This window comes from Saccopteryx leptura, chromosome 6 (genome assembly GCF_036850995.1).
Source record: "Saccopteryx leptura isolate mSacLep1 chromosome 6, mSacLep1_pri_phased_curated, whole genome shotgun sequence".
NCBI classification, from domain to species: domain Eukaryota; kingdom Metazoa; phylum Chordata; class Mammalia; order Chiroptera; family Emballonuridae; genus Saccopteryx; species Saccopteryx leptura.
Window position 1 is genome coordinate 35,555,929 of NC_089508.1, and position 9,474 is coordinate 35,565,402.

Below are 9,474 nucleotides of genomic sequence, written 5' to 3' on the forward strand. Positions count from 1 at the left end.
AGTGGATAGAGCGTTGAACTGGGATGTGGAGAACCCAGGTTCGGGACCCCGAGGTTGCCAGCTTGAGTGCGGGCTCATCTGGTTTGAGCAAGGGTCACCAGCTTGAGCCCAAGGTTGCTGGCTCGAGCAAAGAGTCACTCGGTCTGCTGTACACCCCCCCCCACCCGTCAAGGCACATATGAGAAATCAATCAATGAACAACTAAGGAACCGCAACAAAGAATTGATTCTCATCTCTCTCTCTTCCTGTCTGTCTGTCCCTATCTGTCCCTCTCTCTGACTCTCTCTGTCTCTGCCACACACACACACACACACACACACACACACACACACAAATCCATTACATGTGTCCCCCAGACCCAATGATGAATCTAGTAAGAGCTTGACTCCCTTTGGATGATGGATTGGATAGTGGCTATGAATATTACAGTAAATAAAATGTTTTCAAAGACCTTCTGAACTTACTGCCTCTCAGCTCGAAATCTCCCCTTCTGCACCCAGCTTTGTGATCCCGGAGCTACGACTCTGCAAAACATCTCAGCTTCCCCAGCTGGCTCCATGTTAGCTCTTCCGAGGGGAAGCACTAGAGGGAGACAGTAGAGAAAAGTTAGGACTCAGTCCTTCCTACCTGCTTCCCATGGCTTTCCCCTTCCTAAACATGTCACCCGGGCAGTGGCAGTTCCTTCTTGTGACAGCATTTGCATGCAGTTTGCAGTTTTCCCAACATTAACAGTACCAGACTCACCAGACTCCCCCTTCCCAGGAGGCCCCATGTACCCACGGGGCCCCTCTCTACCTCATAGGTTTCTGGTCACACTTGGTAATACCAATAATCCTCTGGTCACTTCAAATCACACAGTATAAATGTAATGATTGAAATATTCAGTCTCATAACTTTCTACTTTAAGTCAAAGTTATCCACGCTCATGCCAAGGAAACTGAGAGGCCACTCAGCTGAGCAGCGCCTCCTCCCCAAAGTCTGACTTTCAGATTTCTAAATTTCATTAATTCCCACCTCCTCCCAAACCTAGCTGACAACCTCACACTTAGTTAACAGTTATTATATTACCTTCTCTGTTCAAATAACTAATGAGGCTTCTGTCTCCTGACCGGTCCCTGACTGATAAACCTCTTAATGAAAAGTGAAGAAATAGAGTATCTCAGGGGACTGGTTAGAACAGGCGTGGCCAACATACGGCCCGTGGGCCAGATCTGGCCCGTGTAATGAGTTTATGTGGCCCGCGATTAAATTTTTAATATTCTCCGCTACTTTAAAATCTCAGCTACTCAGAAGCAGAAGCATCTTTGATTATTGGAAATCGAGATATTTAAGAAGATAGTGCTATGCGGAAAAGAATTCTGCATGTGACTAATCCAGGGTTAACTTCCAATAATTGGTCGAATGGATTTGCGATACTTCTTTATTTTTTAAAAAAATTCCATTATAAAGATTTACAATTTTTGTACTCGTCTGTACTCGATACGAACTGTTTGACGTTTTGCGACGATGTGAAACCCACATTCTTTCAGGAGGAGTTTGCCAGTGCGCAACAAGGTCAAACAATTTGTTATTTTTGTGGTCAAGTAAGCCGAATCAAGTGGCATTGTAGCATAGACAATAGCTGCAGTTGATAACTGAAAACGTGTCCAGGCTGTTTGCAAAACAAAATAATTGTTTTATTTGCGATATAACCCCTTCAAGCTCATTCTATTAATTAAATATTGTTTTGATTGATTGTGATACAGTTTGGATATTTATACGGTATATAATTATATTTTTATTAAAATATATTTTTATTAAAATAATATTGTATATTAAAATTTTTTTCACTCACATTTACTCATAAACAAATTACATAATAAAATTTTGTTTACTTAAATTGTTTTTGTATTTAACATTTTTTAATTTTAATATTTTATCCAGCCCATGAAAAATGTTTTCTTTCTAATCTGGCCCGGGGGCAAAAACTGTTGGCTACAACTGGGTTAGAACAGAGAATCAGTGAGGTTTCTGGGGGAATTTTGGGGAGTAGTTTCTTAACCCTTTTTGAATTATGGAGTCCTCTGGGAGACATGAAAATCGTGAACTGCCTCTCTAGAAACTGTTAAGAATTAGCACACCCCCCACCTCCAACCCTCACACGCAATTTTACCATCGTAGCAGCTGGCAGACATTGGCCAGGTTGAGTCTCCATCTTGGAAAAAATCTCATTGGCTCTCAGAGGCTGTTGTTCAAGACCAAAGCAAAGTCCAAGAAAAGGCCCGTCAGTGCTGGGTTGCCAAGGAGCTGCCCTAGATTTTCAAACTCCCTGAATTTGAGATAAATATCCTGACTGTGGACCTGCCAACCACACAGGATTTGTAGTTGCTCTTACACCTGAGGCCTTAAACGTGTATCTTTTTTCAGCAACAGTTCTTTTACTCCTGAGGGCCCAGCCAACAAGAAGGAGGCATTCTGAGACAGAGCCCTGTTTTCCGGGCTCTCCTCCCGAGAGGCCCCTGGCTCACCCAGCCAGCTGACCTGGCCAGGTCCCAGCTGCTCCTTACCCTTTGTAGCCACCTGGAGTATAGCCCTCCTACAGAGAAAGGTGAGTCGCCATCACCTGGCTGGCACTATTATTGCATGCCAATTTTCTAGAAAGCAATTCTAAGGAGAAGAAATTTTATTTTACTGTGAGATAGTTATATGGATGTGTTTTGTAGAGGATTATGCCCAGATCATAGAGGGGAGAATGCAGAGTTTGGGAAAACTTATTAGTTCTGGCCTTAGGTTTTTGGTTGTTGTTTTTTGGTTTTTTGGTGTGTTTTTTTTTAGAGTATGTTTATTAAAGCCAGGGAAAGTGAAATAAAGGGCTTAGGGTAGAAGAAGCAACAGGAGAGCCTAGGTGGGGCTGCTCTGGCTCTCTGGAAATGGTACAGGAAAGAAACGAGCCTGGACAGTGCTGCTTTGGCTCATTGGAAAGTCAGAGCAAAGGAGGCTTCGGAGACAGTTTCAGGGACTTAGCCCTGGATGAGCTGCCACAGCCCTCTGCTGGTTGCAAGTCTTGTGAGGACCCTTAGAGTCTAGGAGACGCATGCCTGTGGGGGAAGAAGAGGAGAAAGAGGAAAGAGAAGGGCTGGGGAAATGCGTGTGCTCTGGGAGGGAGAGTGGCATTGGCCTTAGTTTTTTCATTCTCTAAATGCTAAGGAGTCTCTCACTGGTTTTTCCTTCTCCATTGAACTACCCTGTCGAGCTTTCCACATTAGAAGACAGGGAATGGAAGAGAAGTCTTCCCCAGATCACTTACACAGTTAATAGCCACATAGCCACCATATATCTCTACAGAGCTGTCTTATATATATTTGCTTTCTGAGTTGAATGTTGATCCTTTAAGTTATTTAGACATTGTTCAAGATATAAACTGATTGCCCTGATAGGGTAGCTCAGTTTGTTAGAGCATTGTCTGAATATGCCAAAGTGACAAGTTTGATCCTTGTCAGGGCACCTATAAGAATCAAACAATCAAGAACCAATGAATGCATGAATGGACAGAACAACAAATTAATGTTTGTCTCTCTCTTTCTCTTTATCTTTTCTTTCTCTGTAAAATCGATAATAAAAAAAATTAGGGAAGGCCCTGGCCGTTTGGCTCAGTGGTAGAACGTCGGCCTGGCGTGCAGAAGTCCCGGGTTCAATTCCCGGCCAGGGCACACAGGAGAAGCACCCATCTTGCTTCTCCACCCCTCCCCCTCTCCTTCATCTCTGTCTCTCTCTTCCCCTCCTGCAGCCAGGGCTCCATTGGAGCAAAGATGGCCCGGGCACTGGGGATGGCTCCTTGGCCTCTGCCCCAGGCGCTAGAGTGGCTCTGGTCGCAGCAGAGCGACGCCCTGGAGGGGCAGAGCATCACCCCTTGGTGGGCAGAGCGTCGCCCCCTGGTGGGCGTGCCGGGTGGATCCTGGTTGGGCACATGCGGGAGTCTGTCTGACTGTCTCTCCCCGTTTCCAGCTTCAGAAAAGTACCAAAAAAAAAAAAAATTAGGGAAAAAAGATAAACTGATTTTTTTCTGGTAATTAAAAAACAGGTGCCTGACCAGGCGGTGGCGCAGTGGATAGAGCGTCGGACTGGGATGCTGAGGACCCAGGTTTGAAACCCCGAGGTCGCCAGCTAGAGCATGGGCTCATCTGGTTTGAGCAAAAAAATTCACCAGCTTGGATCCAAGGTCGCTGGCTCGGGCAAGGGGTTACTCGGTCTGCTGAAGGCCCACGGTCAGGGCACATGTGAGAGGGCAATCAATGAACAACTAAGGTATCACAATGCGCAACGAAAAACTAATGATTGATGCTTCTCATCTCTCCGTTCCTGTCTGTCTGTCTCTCCCTGTCTATCCCTCTCTCTGACTCTCTCTCTGCCTCTGTAAAAAAACAAACAAACAAACAACAAAAAAAACAGGCTTTATTATTTTAGTCATTCATTCTTCAAAATGATTCGTTTATTCAACAAACTTTAGAGTGCTTACTATGTGCCAGGCATTTTTGAGGCACTAAGAATACAGCAATAATAATAACAATAATAATAATAATAAAAACAGACAGAAATCTTTCACTCATGGAGCTTTTTATCTAGTAGGGACACAAACAACAAATAAAATATGTATTGTGTCAAAAGAATGTAGGCCAAGATAGGTTTTTTGTTTTGTTTTGTTTTGCTTTTTAAGACAAGAGAAATTGTTATCAGGGATGTTGGTGGTGAAATCATACCAGTTGTTACCAGCAAAGTTGGACCTCAGTTCTTGAGTTCAGCAAAAAAAAAAAAAAAAAGAGTTCAAAGCCAGGAATTCAAATTATAAAAATAAAGTTTACTTAGAAAGTTATAGTGGTCATAGAAGTAAGCTAACTGGGCTATATAGTCCAATATTTATTGAGCTCCTGCCAGATACAGAGGCAGAAGAAGGGCCCTTTGACCTCAGGAGAAAGAAACGCAAAGGTAATGCACCTGGAGGGAAGAAGAGGGGAAAGGGAGAAGTGTGGGCGTGTCCCGAGAGGGAGAGTGCATGTTGGGTCCTTCAGCTTGAGGGGTTTAAAGGCTGGGAGTCTAGGAGAGGTCTTAGGAGAGACTCTCAATAGACTGTTCATCAGCTTAATGCTGATGCATCAAAATGACATTTATTCCCGACTTCATCCATCCTTGAGTGTGTTTGGCACAAATGGCACTAATTGGCTTTCTGCTATCTATCTCCCTGAGTAGGGTGACTTAAGCTATTTACTTTCTGTTTGGGGAGAAGTATAAACCACTTACTCTTAAGTATCCTTGGTTAGGGAAGATAGAATTTTGCAGTTTACTAGATGGCTGTAAACTGCTTGGTCATTTAACTGTCTGGGTTTCCCTGTGCTACTTGTCATGGCTTCCTAGCCTGTCTCAAAATTACAGCATTTTTGTCTACTGATGGGAATGATTCAATGAAGAGGGGGATCATGATGATATAGAAAAGAGGGGGGAGGATGGGGGAGAGCAATGCCCTTGATTGAGCAGGTGCGAGGGGATGGATCTAGTACACAAGTGGAGAGAAGCAGTCAAATACTTATTGAGCTCCTTCCAGATGTCAGAACCTTGGCTAGGTACTAGCAATGTAGCAGCAAAGAAAACAGACAACATCCTTTTCTGTCTGGAGACTTTTTTCTCATTAGGGTCATGAACAATTTAAAAAAAAAGCTAATGGATGGATCTATGCCCATGGATTAAGATAAATGCTGTGACAAAAGCAAGGTGGCCATAAAAGTCCTCTTTGATAAGTGACATTTAAGCTGAGTCCTAAAGCGTGATAAAGAGATGTTTGGGCCTGACCTGTGGTGGTGCAGTGGATGAAATGTCAGCCTGGAACATTGAGGTTGCTGGTTCAAAACCCTGGACTTGCCTGATCAAGGCACATACAACAAGCAATCAATGAACAACTAACGTGAATCAACTATGAGTTAATCCTTCTCCCTCCACCCCCCTCTCTTTCTTCTCTCTCTGTAAAATCAATAAATAAAATCTTTTAAAAATATATTTTTTTAAAAAAAAGATGTTCATGTAGAGTCTGAGGGAAGAGGATTTCAAGTAGAAATCCTCAAAGAAGAAGGAATACAAGGCCCTGAGGGTTAGAGCTTAGCCCATCTGTGTGCTTGCAGGAGGTAAGGCTGCCAGGTGAGAGTTATCAAGGAGACTGAAGCATGAGATGAGGTTACAGAGGTTGGTTTGTTGATGGCTTTTATTAAACAGCCAATACATTTTATAAACAAATTTGTAGATAACTTAAGGCTAGGAAGGATAGCTAACACTGTTAAATGACAAATCAGAATTAAAAACACTTTAATAGATGGTACAACTCTCCATATTAAAACCTGCATTTAAGTTTTAAAAACTAAATTGCAGGAAAATAGTTGAGGAAGATCAAGTATACCCTCAGTTCTTATGGAAGTGTTTTGGGTTTTACAGAGAGAGTCTAAGTGCAAGGTCTTTCCTGGAAAATGAAAGGAACAGAAGTGAGGTACCGGTGGAGTGAAGAGGGAAGGAAAAGAACCAGTGCAGAGGTATGGTATAGAGTTGGCCTTTCTACTGGCTACTACTCGTACAATCCCTGGAAACCATGGAGTTGCTGTCTAAGAGGTATCTTAGCACCAACAAAAGTGGGAAGAAAGGGGCCAAGTTCCCCATTGGCCCCCGGATCACTGGGCTAGGTTCTCTCCATGGATGTCTATGTTGCTCATGCATGAGGTCCAAGGACATTACCACGGGGGCCTCACATACAGTGTCACTCAGATACCTGGAGACAGAAAGCAAGAAGCACAAAGAGTGATCCTGAGCTGGGTCATGGTCAGCACACCTGTGGGACCTGGCTGACACCACAGAGCACTGCACACAGCTGGGATAAGGGGTAGGGAGGAGCAAAGCTCTGATGTGATTCACAGGAGGTGTGTTACACATCCTTTGGTAAGGAGGGACACTTTCCCTCCCTTTCACGTCTTATCTCTGTCTTTTCAGGCTTTTCTTGGAGATAGGTGTGTGTAACTGAATCTCACCGGCAATGCTTTCATGAAATTTGGGCCTGAGAGGTAAAAAAAAAAAAAAAATCCCCTCCAAAATGCTATCCCAGAAGCCATGATAATCCCTTCTTTAAATTATCTCTACCTCAACAGAGGACTCTTTATTAAATATCATCTAAGATTTCTGAATTGTCATAAACGGCTACACTTACATAAACCACTTTTGCTAAAGCCAGGGCTACCACAGGCTGGCGGGGGTGCTGAGTGTCCTGAGGAAACCATTTATTCCTTCCATCTCAGGCCAACCAATGACCTCAAATTTAATATTTGACTCTTTTTCAAACGAGGTTATATGTAGTCTCAGAGGCACACCACAACAACGGTGAAAGATGACGTTCTTCGTGTAGCTGACATGTGTCCCCATTACCAGATCAGACTGCCCATAGTACACGTGAATTAATGTTTTTCAAAAGTTCTATAATTGTCTTGTGAATAACTCCATACCTTTGGTGTTAAATTATACCAATTAATTAAATACAACGTTCCAAAAACACCTCAATTTTTAGAATTCTGTTTTGCCATTTCTACTTTTTTATATATACCTAGAGCATTAAAATAATAAAAGGGGCTCTTGTATTTCTTGACCTCTGAAAGATCTTGGCTAACTCCTACCAACTCTGTGCAAGTACTGCTTCCAGAAGTTCCCTCTGTCCCCATTCCAGGTGGCATATTAGCCTTGCCACTTGGTTGCGCAGGGAAAAGCAAAGGAAATGAGCTCGAGGGCAGGTGAGGAGGTCTTGCTCCTTTTCTCAGCTCCGAAGCTGTTTGTAAATATCACCTAAGGCGCTCTGGCATGCACTGGTGATGAGTTAATTGTCATCTTACAGAGGGTTAGGCATCCTTTAGATAATTGCTGCTGTGGGGAGCCAGAGCTTCTAGGCATGCCCTTGGTGCATCCCCAAAGGACTATCTCTGAGTTTCTTCTGCTTATTTATTCTCTAGGTCACTTCAAATTCAAAACTTGAAGTATCATTCTCTCCCCATTATATTCCTGCCATCTTTCCAATGGTGCCTCTTGGGGGAGGCCCTATAACAGTCAGGGGTCATTTATCGCTGTCTCGTAGGCACTAAACCAGCTGACTGCTGGCTATGATACGCCATTGTCCACCTCAGTAGGATTCTGGACCTCCTCTCCCCACCCTCCGGGTTCTAAGCAAGAACAACTCATATCACTCAAAGAGGCTAGCAAAGGCTTGCAGAAATATTAACCAGGACTGGGGCCCGTATATATGTAGCAATCCACATGACATTTGGGCCCAAATGTCTCTCCTTGAAAAAGCAAGGATTTGGGCCAGACTTCTGTTTTTTCATCCTTAATATGACTGACTGGTTGCCGTTGACCTGTGTGCACCTGTGCGTGCATAATGTTTAAGATGATTTATTCCTGATGTAAGTGTTTCCCATTCAGTTGTCCTCTCTTCTGGTGGCCCAGAAACCTCTCTCTCATTATCCTGCAATGTATCTCTGTGTCAACCTCCCCCCCCAAAAAAAAAAAAACCTAGCCCTGTGGGTTGCAGTGATTTTCAACCTTTGTCTCTCACGCACTCATAAACTAATTGCTAAAGAAAAAGGGGCCCTGACCTCTTCTCCCTTATTAACTAATTTATTTGTGCCATGAGATGAAAATGGTTGTATTTAGTCAGGGGCACTGACCTTAGTAATTAGTTAGTGTGTGTTTGTGCCATGAAAAAAAAAGGTTGAAAATCACTGGCAGGGGTGGGAGGAACAGAAGTGGTTCTGATCATCTGCTTTCCGGACAGGTGACTGTTGAAAACCAAGTTACAGAAGGTGCTTTTGGGGGGGTTCCCAGCCCGAATGGAGAACCGCAAGAAAAGCGAGAAGGTGGTGTCCTTCTCCATCCTCCCAGCACAGAGCCCAGTCTGCCTCACTGTCAGGTTGGACTGGGACTCACGGCTCTCAGTTGGAAACTTATTAAGACCCATTTGGTATTAGAATGGCCCCCTCTCTGGAAACCCAAACAGGCAGGAAATTAGAACGAATCTGGGCCTGGGGCAGTGGCAGCTCCTTCTCTGCCGGTCACTCACAGAAGCCCAGCCTGGCCAGCGCCACCTTTCCCACTCCGTGGGGCTGCTCCCCAGTAGGGTGCAGGCATCCTGCGAAGTTCACGGAGATCCAGAGCAGAGCCTCACAGGGCACCCAGGTTCCAGGAGCTGAGAAATAGACATACACTTGGTGGAAAAAAGAATGGGGATGGGATGGAAGAGAGAACTCAAACCCTTCAATCTCGACAAAGAACAAAGTCTGCAGCCTCAGCAAGATTCAATTCTTCTAAGGTCCATGGAGCACATGCTCTGTTCAGTTCCTACTTTTGTGAAACATGCACCTTCTTGGGGAAGCACAGCACGGCCCTAAAAGAGACTGAAAAGGACAGACGTCAGCCCTCTGTCCTCAT

At 44.1% G+C, this 9,474-nt stretch overlaps 1 long non-coding RNA gene across 1 annotated transcript; it reads left to right on the top strand.

The window, feature by feature from the left end:
* The first annotated feature begins 2,259 nt into the window (after positions 1-2,259).
* On the top strand, positions 2,260-8,878 carry LOC136376103 (uncharacterized). The gene is made up of 3 exons (XR_010746142.1): positions 2,260-2,587; positions 7,000-7,070; positions 8,822-8,878. It is a non-coding gene; the product is annotated as an uncharacterized lncRNA (long non-coding RNA).
* The last annotated feature ends 596 nt before the right edge of the window (positions 8,879-9,474 follow it).